The sequence below is a fragment of the Muntiacus reevesi genome, chromosome 9 (assembly GCF_963930625.1).
Source record: "Muntiacus reevesi chromosome 9, mMunRee1.1, whole genome shotgun sequence".
Lineage (NCBI taxonomy): Eukaryota > Metazoa > Chordata > Mammalia > Artiodactyla > Cervidae > Muntiacus > Muntiacus reevesi.
In genome coordinates, this window is record NC_089257.1 from 13,752,825 (window position 1) to 13,766,317 (window position 13,493).

Consider the following 13,493-nt stretch of genomic DNA (forward strand, 5'->3'; position numbering starts at 1 on the left):
TGTATGGTATTTCCATAGAGTCCAAGGACACTGAGGATGCAAGTCCAGTATTGCCTATAAAGTCAAGAGAGAAACAAAATGTTACAAGATTTCCTTTGACCAAACCCACTTCTCTTTACCCCTCTTAACCCTTTCTATTCCAAAATTTGTGTACCAGTTCATCCTGTTAACGACAAAATGTAAGCATGTCTGTTAACTTTAGCATCACTGGGTAATAGATACCTAAGTTATTGTATGAAAATAATTATTTAATTATCTAGAATTTATTTTGTTAAGTGGAACATTTGGTGGACATTGATTTTCTAACTTGACCAGAGATCTCCGACAGTTTTCAGTGGGGTTCCACATAGATACAAGGGTTCTCAAGAAACCCATGAATACTTCTGAAATCTCTGCATGCATAGTTCATACTCTTTGAAGTAACTCTTTCTTCTCTGCAGTGAGGTTTTCTACATCTTCTGTTGTGCTTCCAATAGTAACAGAAATTATGCAAAGCTAACTGAAGTAGGGTAGGGAGAAGCCCAAGTTCTCTGTTTCTTTGCTTGTTCATTTACTCCCACTTCTGCCTCTGCTGCGGGCAGTATCATGTATAAGTTAAATTACTCTTGCCCTTGCTTCACACATTATATGTATGTCTGGGCTTTACTTTCTCTGGACCTGGCGAAATCCTTCTAGTTAAAGGCTTCCAGTCCTTCTACAGTCTACAGGGATGAGTCAAAGTTAAAGAAAAAAGTGACCAGCAGTGAAAGATTCTATGATTATCCACCTATTCACTACATAAAGGAAGCTACAGGAGGAGGAAGAAGAGATACTCTGTCTTAACCAATGTCCTTGTAAATTATAATCTCATCTGACAAAATATTCCTACTCGTGCTTTATTCTCCTAATTATATTAAGGAAATGTCTGTGCTAGTCTAAGTTTTGATTAAACAAAAACTGTCACTCATCCCACCCACCAACCATCTATTATTTTCCTGGAAACATAAATCTCCTTAAAGTAACTAAATCTTACAACTTGCTGAGGATTTGATGCTCAGCATGATATGAATGAAAGGAGAATCATTGAGTGTCAGAGGAAGAGACGCGGAAATATAAGAAATGCTGGAGAGAAGGTTCTTGTGTTGACCAGGAAGCTGCACACTCTCTTTCTAAGCCTGGTTACAAAGGCAAATACAGTTTCTGCGGGAAACACATCTGACTGCGACCTTTTCAGAGGAGGACATTGTGGCCAAGAGTGTATGGCCACCTGTGTAACAGTCTTTGCAGGCACTGTCCTAAGTGCCTTAAATATATAAGCTCATTTAATCCTCATAACATCCCCATAAGACAGATTATGATTTTTCTCCTCATTTCTTCAGAGGAAGAAAGTGAGAGGCACATTTAGAAACTTACAGAAGCACACTCAGCTAATAAGTTGCAGAGTTAAGACTTGCACCCAGGCAGTTCTGCTATAACTGTGGGCTTCACCATAGTATCCTGACACGTAAACTCACTTAAGTTTGAATATTTCCAGTACCATTTATTTTCTGTGTAATCATGGACAATTTCTCAAAGCCTCAATGTTCTTATCTATAAAATGAAAATAAGAGTACTGCTATGCCCTGAGTCTGCAAAGATCGGCCAATGACAACAGTGCATGTAAGTGTTTGTACAGAGCCTGGATATGATAACCACTCAAGCAATGGTATCGCTGAGGTCACTGTCATCAATGCCATGGACAACAACTTACATTTACTGGATCTGAGGGCACAAGTATGTCATCAGGTGTTTTGTCTTCGTTTTTGTTCTTTTACATCCTAACATCGTGAAATGGTGGACCTGGGCGAGTTATTAAAGGGTCACCTAGATCAACTCCAAGCATATCAACGCAAACATCTCTGTTTCATGTGCTTAAACTCCTGTATGAGATTAAAACTGCTTTTCTCATTTAGGCAGATCTCAGACTGGGGAAGTACTGTTGATTGCAGGAATGCATCTGAGCTGAAAGTTTCTTAGACTAGTATTAGGAGAAAACCCCAAAGGGCATCATTCATTCATAAGCAGCTGAGAATTTGTTACATTATCCATTTCCCTCTTATTTCCTGAAAAACCCTATGGCATTTAAAACCACCCTTTCCAGTTGGCTCTGTTTTAAAGGTAGTGGATTTAAGACTCAGAAGGATGCGGTGCAGACTGCCCAAAGTTGAACTGATGGTTCCTGGTGGAGGTGCAGCTGGAACCCAGGTCACTCGACACTCCAGGCTCTGTGCTTTCCAACATCATCACCCGCTTCCAATGTCTACTTTCTCTATCATTGACAAGCCATGCTGTGACTCACGTTAGGGAGAAAAGCCTCGAGATGAAATAGCTGGCTTGTCGTCCCTGCTTTCTACTAACAACGCTCATCAACATGGTCTCAGAAACTCTTTCTCTTGCCGCTGAGAAGGGTGACTTATACTGTGGGCGTGATGACACGGTGATTATCACTGCTAGTTTCTCTGAAGACTGATGCTCTCCCCGCAGCATCACTTGCTGAAACAGTTCTGGGGCTTGGTTTTGCCTCGTTCACAGGTTAGAACGCAATGTGGTGCCGTTGTTAATTAGACCCTTTGAATGCAGTTTTGGTCTCACAAGGAAGAGACTTTCACCTTACTTCCTAAAAGTGCCCAGTGACCTTCTAGTGTCTAGAGAGAGTCTACAAGCTGTCAGGAGGAAAAGGGAGTTAGGATATTTTAGGAACAGATATTGGAGGGTTAGTGTCTTTAGGAAAATTGCTGACTGGACAGCAAGGACAAAAATTAATAGCATTTACTAATCATTTTGGAGTTCTAAGTGCAGGTCTTGGGGGCTTTCACGTCCAGTATCCTTTGTCGTTTACTCCCTAAGTTGTGTCTGACTCTTTGCGACCCCATGGACTGTAATCCACAGGCTCCTCTGTCCATGGAATTCTCCAGGCAGGAATACTGGAGTGGTTTGCCATTTCCTTCTTCAGGGGATTTTCCCAATCCAGGGATCGAACCCAGGTCTCCTGCATTGCATGTGACTCCTTACCGCTGAGCCGCCAGGGAGGCCACATATTACACACAACAATGTTGAGTAAATGTCAATATTACTGCACTTACTGGGCTTTAGCAAGAATTAAATAGCAAAAGAAAAGCTCTTTTCACAGAGTTAACACTCAAATAAGAAAAACTGCCTTAATTATTTTTTTTACACTAGCATTGATTTTTTGATGTTTACCCCATCCCAAGGGTAGGTTCACCATTATGTTCAAATAAAGAAATATTTTAGACAGAGGTTTTCTCAGCTTGAGGCTTAGAGAATGTCATAAACTAAGGTCAGAAATCTGTTGCCTCCCAAACACATAGAATGGGTGCTCAGGTCAAGACTTTATTCACAGAAAGGGCTCAGTAAATAGCTGTTGTCATCAGCGTTACCAGTATCATCGTCACCCTCATCACCTTTTTTTCTGCATCATCCTGTGACATTCCATGTTTCTTGGGAACTACAACTAGATGTTTAAAAGATAGCTTTGAGTTTTTAAACACACAGTTGCTTAAATATATATTTTTTCAAATAATCACTCATAGGAGATTATGACAAAATATCTATTGTTTAAAGCCTTTATAAATACAGTGAGAACCAACCTGATAATAAAATCTTAAGAACATTAGAAATGCAATGCTGGCATCACCTTATGTTCAAATTCCTGGTTGGGAACTCTCCTGAAAACAAGTTTCTGAAGTCCTCCATAAATCACAAACTCTGTGCAGAGATTGATCTCTTGGTCTCTCCAACTGAGCTCTCCCTTTTTCTCTTTCTTCCAGAGGATGGAAACAAGATAAAAGGATTCATTACCAGTGAGAGCTTCTGAAATAAGTGCTGCTCATGCTTCCCTTGTAGCTCAGCTGATAAAGAATCTGCCTGCAATGCAGGAGACCCTGGTTTGATTCCTGGGTTGGAAAGACCCACCGGAGAAGGGATAGGCTCCCCACTCCAGTATTCTTGGGCTTCCCTGGTGGTTCAGCTGATAAAGAAGCCACCTGAAATGTGGGACACATGGGTTTGATCGCTGGGTTGGGAAGATCCCCTGGAGGAGGGCGCTGGCTACCCATTCCAGTATTCTGGCCTGGAGAATTCCATGAACTGTATAGTCCATGGGCTTGCAAAGAGGCAGACACGACTGAGTGACTTTCACTTTCAAACATTTCATAGCTGATCCCACCGGCTCTCCCATTTGTCACTACAGAGATATTTAAGTGCATTTTATCTTTTTAAAAAAAATTTTTTTTTATTAGTTGGAGGCTAATTATTTCACAACATTTCAGTGGGTTTTGTCATACATTGACATGAATCAGCCATAGAGTTACACGTATTCCCCATCCCGATCCCCCCTCCCACCTCCCTCTCCACCCGACTCCTCTGGGTCCTCCCAGTGCAGTTTAATCCCAGAATAGGGAGTTGGTGAGGCACCCGCTCTCAATATTCAGAGAACTTTTTATTGGCTGAGATGACACATTTTGGAGTGAAGTGAGGCTGGGATGGACATTTGGTCTCCCTACCATCCTGGTTAGTGAATAACAGTAGCGGTGCTCTTGGGCTCCTCTGTTAGGAGCCACTGTTCCCAGCATAGTTTATGCTCTTGTGGAATCTCTGAAAGTTGAAAAGAAGTCTGAGCAATTTTTTTTTCTCATTTATTTTTATTAGTTGGAGGCTAATTACTTTACAATATTGTAGTGGTTTTTGCCATACATTGACATGAATCAGCCATGGATTTACATACGTTCCCCATCCTGATCCCCCCTCCCACCTGCCTCCCCATCATCCCTCTGGGTCATCCCAGTGCACCAACCCTGAGCGCTTGTCTCATGCATCCAACCTGTGTTGGTGATCCGAGCAATTTTTCTTAATTTTTAGCTGACTCGGTTTTCCACTTGAAGTCATTTAATCTGCACAGTTTAAGGAAGCATGTAATGTTATTTTCCTATTTGTTGTTGTTGCTTAGCTGAGATGTTGTGCTTGACTCTTTGCAGCCCCACGGACTGTAGCCCACCAACTGTCCATGGGATTTCTCAGGCAAGAACACCGGAGTGAGTTGCCAAGTCCTCCTTCTCCAGGGGATCTTCCCAACCCAGGGATCGTACCTGTGTCTCCTGCTTGGCAGGCAGATCCTTTACTACTGAGCTGCCTGGGAAATTCTGTTTTCTTCTTATTAAAGATGAAAAAATTAGAGAGGTGAAACAATTTGCTAACATTTACTGGAATAATTAATGCTAGAGACAATAAGAGAAGTTAAGCCTGTTTGGTCCAAAGCACTGACTATTTTTGAATCTCTTAGAATTTCATCATGTACGTGGTATGGATTCTTTATTCTAGCTCAGATTTGTGATTTTGTGCTGTTCCATGACAGCTCCATGACTTGTTCTTAAATCACTGAAAATTTCCTATAACCACTGTTTTGTCTTCAGAATCTTCTTTTCCTTTGTCGGTGTCTAAAACCAGACTTTAATGTATAGGTATTTTCTGCCTTAGCTCTACGGACTTTATCAATTATGTTTACTTTATGCCATCCAATTCTGTTTCTAATTCTTTTTGTAAACTCTTGTATACTACAGGGAATGAAGAAATGTAATTTTCAAAAAGTACTTTTGTGTGCAAATGCTATTTTTGTGGGATTGTGATAAGTAAAAATTTCTTTTTATTGCTGTGTTTATTTTATTTATAAACCTCTCAAACCTGGAAAGATCAGAAAAAGTGTATAAATGTTCTTTATGAAAATTTATTTCCTACTGTTCTGTCCCTTTTTCATGCGTAGTTGTTTTCCCTCTTTTAAAATAAAGCTTCACTCTAGCCATGGTGCTGGGTGTAGCGAGTGTGCAAGAATATTGCTGTTGATCTGTCTCATACAGTCAGGGCAACATTATGACTTTTGTGGACCCTTTGTACTTTTATCTTCTTGGGTCTTCTCCTCCATCAAAATGTTAAAAATTATCTTTTCTGCCTGCATTGCTATATAGATGACTATAAGCTGCATTTGGATTATATTAATTTGTTTCTTTCTGTTGTAAAAGAAATGAAAACACTTCATGGCCTCCTAAAACTATCGTGGGCTCTTGGCACTGTCTATACTATGGCTTCTGAATATCAACCCTGGCTTTCAATGCGTGAGTCCCCAGAGAAGACTGATCCAGACATGAGAATCTTCCCAGTTCAATCAATTAAGAAGGGGAGAAAATCTCTGTAAAATATCAATAGATTTTATTTTTTTGCCTAAATACTTCACACAAAGTTTATTCATCACCAGTTTTCATTATTTGTCCCCAGAGCTTCTTCATGACATTTTTCACTTCTGCATTTCTCAGGGTGTAGATTAAAGGGTTCAGCATAGGAGTCACTATGGTGCAAAACACAGTCACAGCTTTGTCAGTGGGGAAGGAGGTCGTGGGTCTGAGGTAGAGGAATGAACAGGGTACAAAGAATAAGACGACAACTGTGACATGAGAGGCACAGGTGGACAGGGCCTTGCGGCGCCTTTCAGAGCTGTGGGTCCTCAGGGAGCGCAGGATGGCAGCGTAGGAAGCCACCAGCATTGAGAAAGTCAGTAAACACAGGGACCCACTGTTGGCAGAAATCAGGGGCCCCAGAGTGTGCATGTCCGTGCAGGCTAGCTCCAGGAGAGGTATTAAATCACACATGAAATGGTCAATGACATTGGGGCCACAGAATGGCAACTGAGCCAGGAACCAAATCTGGATCCCTCCATGGAGAAAGCCTAAAGCCCCAGCCATTCCAACCAGGGAAGCACACACAGGTCGACTCATGACGGTCATGTAGCGCAGGGGCTTACAGATGGCTACACAGCGGTCGTAGGCTGTGACAATCAACAAGACAATCTCGGCTCCAGCAAAGAAGTGCTCAGCAAAGACCTGAGTCATGCAGTCACTGAAGGATATGGTGTTCTTTCCAAGGCCAAGTCAAAGACCAACTTGGGTGCTATGGAGGAAGAGTAGAAGCCGTCTATCATGGACAAATAGGACAGAAAATAGTACATGGGAGAGCCGAGGGCTGGGCTGGTGAAGACGGTGACTGAGATGAGCAGGTTACCTGCCAGTGTGATCAAGTAGATGGTTAAAAGCACAGCGAATAAGAGTGTCTGCAGCCCTGGGTTCAGGGTCAGGCCCAGAAGGATAAATTCTGTTACATTGCTCATCCTCTCCATCAATTCATCTTGAGTTGTTATTAGCACATGGTTGATCTGGAAAGATCACAGTATTTCTGAGTGGTGATATTTTAAATTCGATAGAAAATATTTCATCGTCTCTGTAGCCCAGGTCCCTGGGACTGGTGGAGCTACTCCTTTCACTTACCTCTGATGTTTTACAGCTAGCTGGAGAGAAGAATGGGAGGAGTTTGAGTGTCTCCTGATTCATATAATTTAAATATATCGTGAATATACCTTACAAATACCACAATAAAAGCAAGATTTTTTAAATGAGTATTGACATGCAGTTAACTTCTAAATTTTCTTTTTAGCTCTGAATATCTCATAGATAGCTTTCTTTTACTCTGGGGGACAAATTTCATTGACAATTCTTTGTAAAGTTATATTAATGCTTGTCTATTAGAATGAATATTCATAGGTATATGGACACAATATTTTAAAAATTAACTTTGTATCAGACATGAAAAGTACCAATCAAACCTTACTCTATACCAGCTGTGTTCTGTGACCCGTTATTCCTTTTTTCAAAGTAATGCACATGCACACGCAGAGGCAGAGCTGGAGATGGAGTTTTTGTCCCTTAAAATGCAAAGAAACTATCTTTATAACAGCTCTTTGAGCAGCATTCACTCAACAGCCCTGGATGTTGTGTCTGGCTCAATAAGATAGTTACGCTCACTCTTTCCACATCTTTGGATGTGAACATGTAAGTGGTGCAAAGTTCCCAGAAAAGTTCTCAATATTTCTGAAATGAACTTTCTGTGTAATTGTTCTTTCGTCGCACTAGAATGATGCTCTGGGTTAGCTATATTACCCTACTTACATTTTGCTATGAAGTGATATAAGTCAAGAAGTTTTCTTGAGCTTCCTATTGACCAGACAAATATGTTAGGACCACCTGAAATAATACAATTTCCCCTTTTGGAATAAGTTTTATCAATTAAGATGAACTTGAGATTTTCATTACTAATGTAAAAATATTGAATATATATAAGAATGCATTTTTTCTCTTGGGGAGTGAGCCTGTATATAGGTTTTCAAGATAGACTACACATTGTTGAAACCAAGATCATAAGTTATTTTATTAATTATCTTTCTTTTTCTCTTCCTTCCCTAATCTTTGCCAAAAACATAACCACATATTTTTTCCTTAAAAATTTCTGGGCACAGAAGTCAGCATCATGATCTCTCAGGTTTCAATAAAGATGAGGTAAGACAGTTTAGAGTTTTCAGGAAAGCTTATGCCTGAGCTTTTTTTCTCTCTCCATGACTCCAACGATGGTGACTATGGCCAATCATTCTCCAAGATTTAGCTCACAAATCCCGACTTCAAAGTGGTGGCACAGAAGTCATGAAAAGAGGGGAGAATTTTTAATAATTACAGAGATCTTCAGGATCAATCTACTTAGTGAGACTTAAATGTTAATCCCAAGCTTGTAAAAGTGGCTTTAGTGGTTCTCAGCATCATCTTGCCTGGGAACATTCCAGACAGTATTTCCTATTGACATTTTCACATCACTGTGGTCAAATTCATTTTTAGAGAGAAAGGCTAAGTGTCAATTTACAGAATCTAACTACAAATATTATTTCAGTGAAATGAAATTGGCTAAGTTAACCTTCTTAAATTTTGGGGAAAAGAATTAGTTATCACTAACTTGGATCAGTTGGTTGTGGATTCCTCAGTTTCTACATTAAACCCAGACATTGCTTTCTTCCCACCAGGCATTTGCCCCACAGCTGCAGATAGACTGTAAACTAAGGAGGAGGACAGTGGAATTCTTCTGTCTCTAGACAACTCTCCCGTTTTCTGGATTTACTCAGAAAACAAGCTGCTTTAGTTAGGAAACATTGATAGCTTTCGGATTTAATTTTAACTCACTTTCTGGGCTTATTATGAGATAAATGCATCTTCAAAATATATTATTCAAATGTATACATCAAATTATTCAAATTTGATTCTTCAAAGAAAGAAAAAGCTTGTATATGAAATTGTAGAATGTGTGTGAAAGGGAAAGTATTAGTCGCTTAGCTGTGACCCCATGGACTGTAGCCCGCCAGGCTCCTCTATCCGTGGAGTTCTCCAGACAAGGATACTGGAGTGGGTTGCCATTTCCTCCTCCAGGGGGTCTTCCTGACCCGCGGATCGAGCTCCTTTATTCCTGATTTAAGCCCTTCTTCTAGCTCATACTGACCTTGGGAGCAGGGTCTCCCAAACAGACCTCCACCGTGTTGATGCATGGCTCTGTGGCTGTTATTTACCTCAAGGTTCTTGTTTGTAATTCTTTCTTCACTGACTCTAGAGAAGTGTTTAAATAGACTTTCAAAACAGCTCAGGGTTTGGTAATACATTGACCTCCCAAGTCCTCAGAGGATTAGTAATTGGCTCTGTTGGAATCTTTGCTAAAGCATCAGCCAAGGACTTTTTTTTTTGCTCCTGTTTGACTCCCACAAACAACATTAGAGACCAGCTTTAGAAATGCTGTTGAGCTTTGGTTAAAAATATACTTCTGGCTCTGGGCTTCCCTGGTGGCTCAGGTGGTGAAGAATCTGCCTGCAGTGCAGGAGACGTTGCTGATCCCTGGGTTGGGAAGGTCCCCCGGAGAAGGGAATGGCTATCCACTCCAGTGTTCTTGCCTGGAGAATCCCATGGACAAAGGAGATGTGTGGGCGACGGTCTAGGAGGTTACAGAGTCAGACATGACTGACTCACACACACTTCTGGCTGTAGTTTAGGATGAAACTTAGATAAGGTAAGTGCAAAGCTTGGTATTAGGATTTTGTTGCTCATTTTGACGTTGGTGACCTTGCCAAAGGATATATGGGGTGATTTTAGGCATAGGTCAGAGTTCAGAGGATGGATTTCTCTCTGAAAACATGAGTGTTTGGTACAATATGGTTAGCCTCAGAGTAGAAATGCCAGTCTGGGCCAGATTACCCTTGGACATCGTGACATGTTTATTAGTGACCGACCGAGGAGACTTAAATAGCAGGTTCCCAGCTCCCAGTTAAAAGAAATCAGGGCAGTGGGGCAGACTGAGAGTGAGGGTGGCCGCTAACAGGAGCAGCATCGTTAACCGCTGAGAACAGAACTGAAAGCATTGCTTCTCTCTCTGTTCTGAACTCCAGGAATGCATCAGTTTGGTTTAAAGTTAAAGGCAGGTGAGAAAGAAACATGATTCTGTACAGAGTTCCAGCCAGCTCTTCATCACCTCGAAGCTGAGGGAGAGAAGACTGTATGGAGCATCCTTTCGAGTAATTTAAAAGTCATGAACATTTAAACTATCTCTGGGATGAGTACCTAGGTGACAGAGTCTCATGGTGTGTTATAGAGCTTGTGGCTCTGCCACACACAGAGAGAAGAACCACAGGAATGTATAGTGATTTTACTGCACTCTATGCTTTCTTGGAGAAGCCTTTAAAAAAGTCACACTCAGCCAAGCATGTGTGTATAAAGACATCCAGCGGGAAAGAATACAAACACTACAGAAAGGATGCTGTTTTATTTTTAATTTTTTAATTTCTATTTTTTTCACATTTATCTTTATTAGTTGGAGGCTAATTACTTTACAATAATGTAGTGGATTTTGCCATACATTGACATGAATCAGCCATGGATTTGCATGTCTCACTACCTTTAAATTTAAACCAAACTGATGCATTCCTGGAGTTCAGAACAGAGAGAAAAGCAATGCTTTCAGTTCTCTTCTCAACAGTTAAGGATGCTGCTTCTGTCAGCGGCCACCCTCACTCAGTCTGTCCCACTCCCCTGATTTTTTTTAATTGTCATAAAACACAAGTAAGATGAAATTTACCATTTTAAATACACACTTGAGTGGGATTAAATACCTCCACGTTGTTGTGCAAACACCTCACCAGCCATCTTCATAATGTTTCACCTTCTCAGACTGAAACTCCATGTTCATTAAATGGTTATTTATCATTCCTCCCTCCCCTCACGTCCTAGGCATCACTATATAACTTTTTTTCATGAGGGTCTGCTACTGCTGCTAAGTCACTTCAGTCGTGTCCGACTCTGTGGGAGCCCATAGATGGCAGCCCACCAGGCTCCCCCATCCCTGGGATTCTCCAGGCAAGAACACTGGAGTGGGTTGCCATTACCTTCTCCAATGCATGAAAGTGAAAAGTGAAAGTGAAGTCGCTCAGTCTCAAACTACTCTTAGCGACACCATGGACTGCAGCCTACCAGGCTCCTCCATCCATGGGATTTTCCAGGCAAGAGTACTGGAGTGGGGTGCCATTGCCTTCTCCCATGAGGCTCTAGGTGTCAATATATCATAATCTGGGAGAATAGAGGTTTGCTTCTATGATGGGGAATCTCGAGGACATAAGGATTATGCTTATGTGCAGAAGTGACTGAGAAAATCACACTCAGCCAAACTTCTTTGTAGAATACCCCTGTACGAAAATGAAGAAAAACCCTGTAAGTAGGAGAGCTTTGCTTCTGTTTCCTCTTTTACAGATTCTGATGTGGAGTTGATCGCAACCTTACCAACAACCATCTGGAGTGATGTAATTCACTGGGCATTTTGAGTTCAGGATGTTTCTCTACCTAAGGAGTGGATCAGGAGTAGGAATGGTTATGCTCCCTACCCACAGAACAATGCCCTATTGAGAGGCTGTCTTTGAGGAAAATATCAGAGTCCTTGGGAATTTAGAGAAACGCTTTTTCACATAAGTAGAACATGGATTCCATCAGCTTGACTGGTTGGTTGGGGCTTTGTCCTGGGAGGAGGATGCCAGCAGACACAGGATGACTGACCCATAGTGGGAACTTCCTAGCAATGACCCAGAATAATTACAATTCTGATTGATCATTGATTTCGAGAAGACAAGAAGGAAACTGCTTTTGTAATCATTCCTATTTTTTTTTTCTTCTGGGACACAACCCCTTAGATTTATCAAGACCCAGAGACACTCTGAAAGATAGTGAGGGACAGGGAGGCCAGGTATACTTCAAGTCAGTCCATGGGGTCTCAAAGAGGGGGGCGTGACTTTGTGACTGAACAACAGCAAGGACACTTGAGTGTGATCTGATAGTTGATAGAACGGTGAAATCATGCAAAGAGATTGCAAATTCAGTAGGAAGAGCTGGTCTCCTAATTTATAGAAGGAAGGATGTATTGGAAAGGGAAATAAGTTAACAATGAGAATTTGGTGGGAGAGGGAAGACTGGGGATGAGGTTAGGAATAACTGAGGAGGGACTTAAGTGATCGCATAGATTGGAGCCAAAGGTACTGTTTCCTTGTTTTGACCCCAGATTGTGTGTGAATGGGGGTTCAGTTAGAGCATAAAGATTAATGACCAAAGGTTAAAATTTTGATAGTTAGCAAACTAAGATTTCTAAGAGGAGAGAAGGCAGTTGCATGCAGAACACACATAGCTACATGAAAACTAAATAGGAATCCTTGCATATCTATTAATAGCTTGCAATAGAGGGCAAAAAGGTGATATGGATACAATTATTGATGAGGAGGCTTGAGATTAACAGAAAGATTCTGTTTTGGTCCCGGTTTTTCCTGAGAAGTAGGGAGCATAGTATCCTCATGAGATACATGGAAATTTTGTGGGGATAAAGTTTACAGGAGATCAGTGAAAATTTAGAACATATGCTAAAAAGAATGTGTGGGAAGAAGGAACTGTTTGGAACAGCCAGAACATTTGCTCAAGAAGTTTTGAAGACATAATTTCAGGAAGTTGAAATTTTTGTTGTCACTCCTAGTTAATAATGGGCTCCCCAGGTGGCTCGGTGGTAGAGAATCTGCCTGCCAACGCAGGAGCTGCAGGAGACTCAGGTTAGATCCCTGGGTTGGGAAGATCCCCTGGAGGAAGAAATGGCCATCCACTTGAGTATTTTTGCCCAGAAAATCCCACTGACAGAGGAGCCTGGAGGGCTACAGTCAGCCCATGGGGTCACATATAGTCAGACATGACTGACCGACTGAGCAGCAATACCTAGTTAATAATTTTCTTCAAGATTGCCTTATATCTCAGGTGGAGGGAAAGACATGATTGTGTATGAACTTGTGGTTTAGATACTTCAGTTACTGTAGTGCATTTAGTTCAGTTCAGTTCAGTCGCTCAGTCGTGTCCAACTCTTTGCGATCCCATGAATTGCAGCACGCCAGGCCTCCCTGTCCATCACCAGCTCCCGGAGTCCAACCAAACTCATGCCCATCGAGTCGGTGATGCTATCCAACTATCTTATCCCCTCTCAGTCGTCCCCTTCTTCTCCTGCCCCCAATCTTTCCCAGCATCAGGGTCTTTTCAAAT

The 13,493-nt window shown here is 41.5% G+C and overlaps 1 pseudogene; it reads right to left on the reverse strand.

The window, feature by feature from the left end:
* Positions 1-6,269: 6,269 nt before the first annotated feature.
* On the reverse strand, positions 6,270-7,189 carry LOC136173972 (olfactory receptor 4C45-like; annotated as a pseudogene).
* Between the last annotated feature and the right edge of the window lie 6,304 nt (positions 7,190-13,493).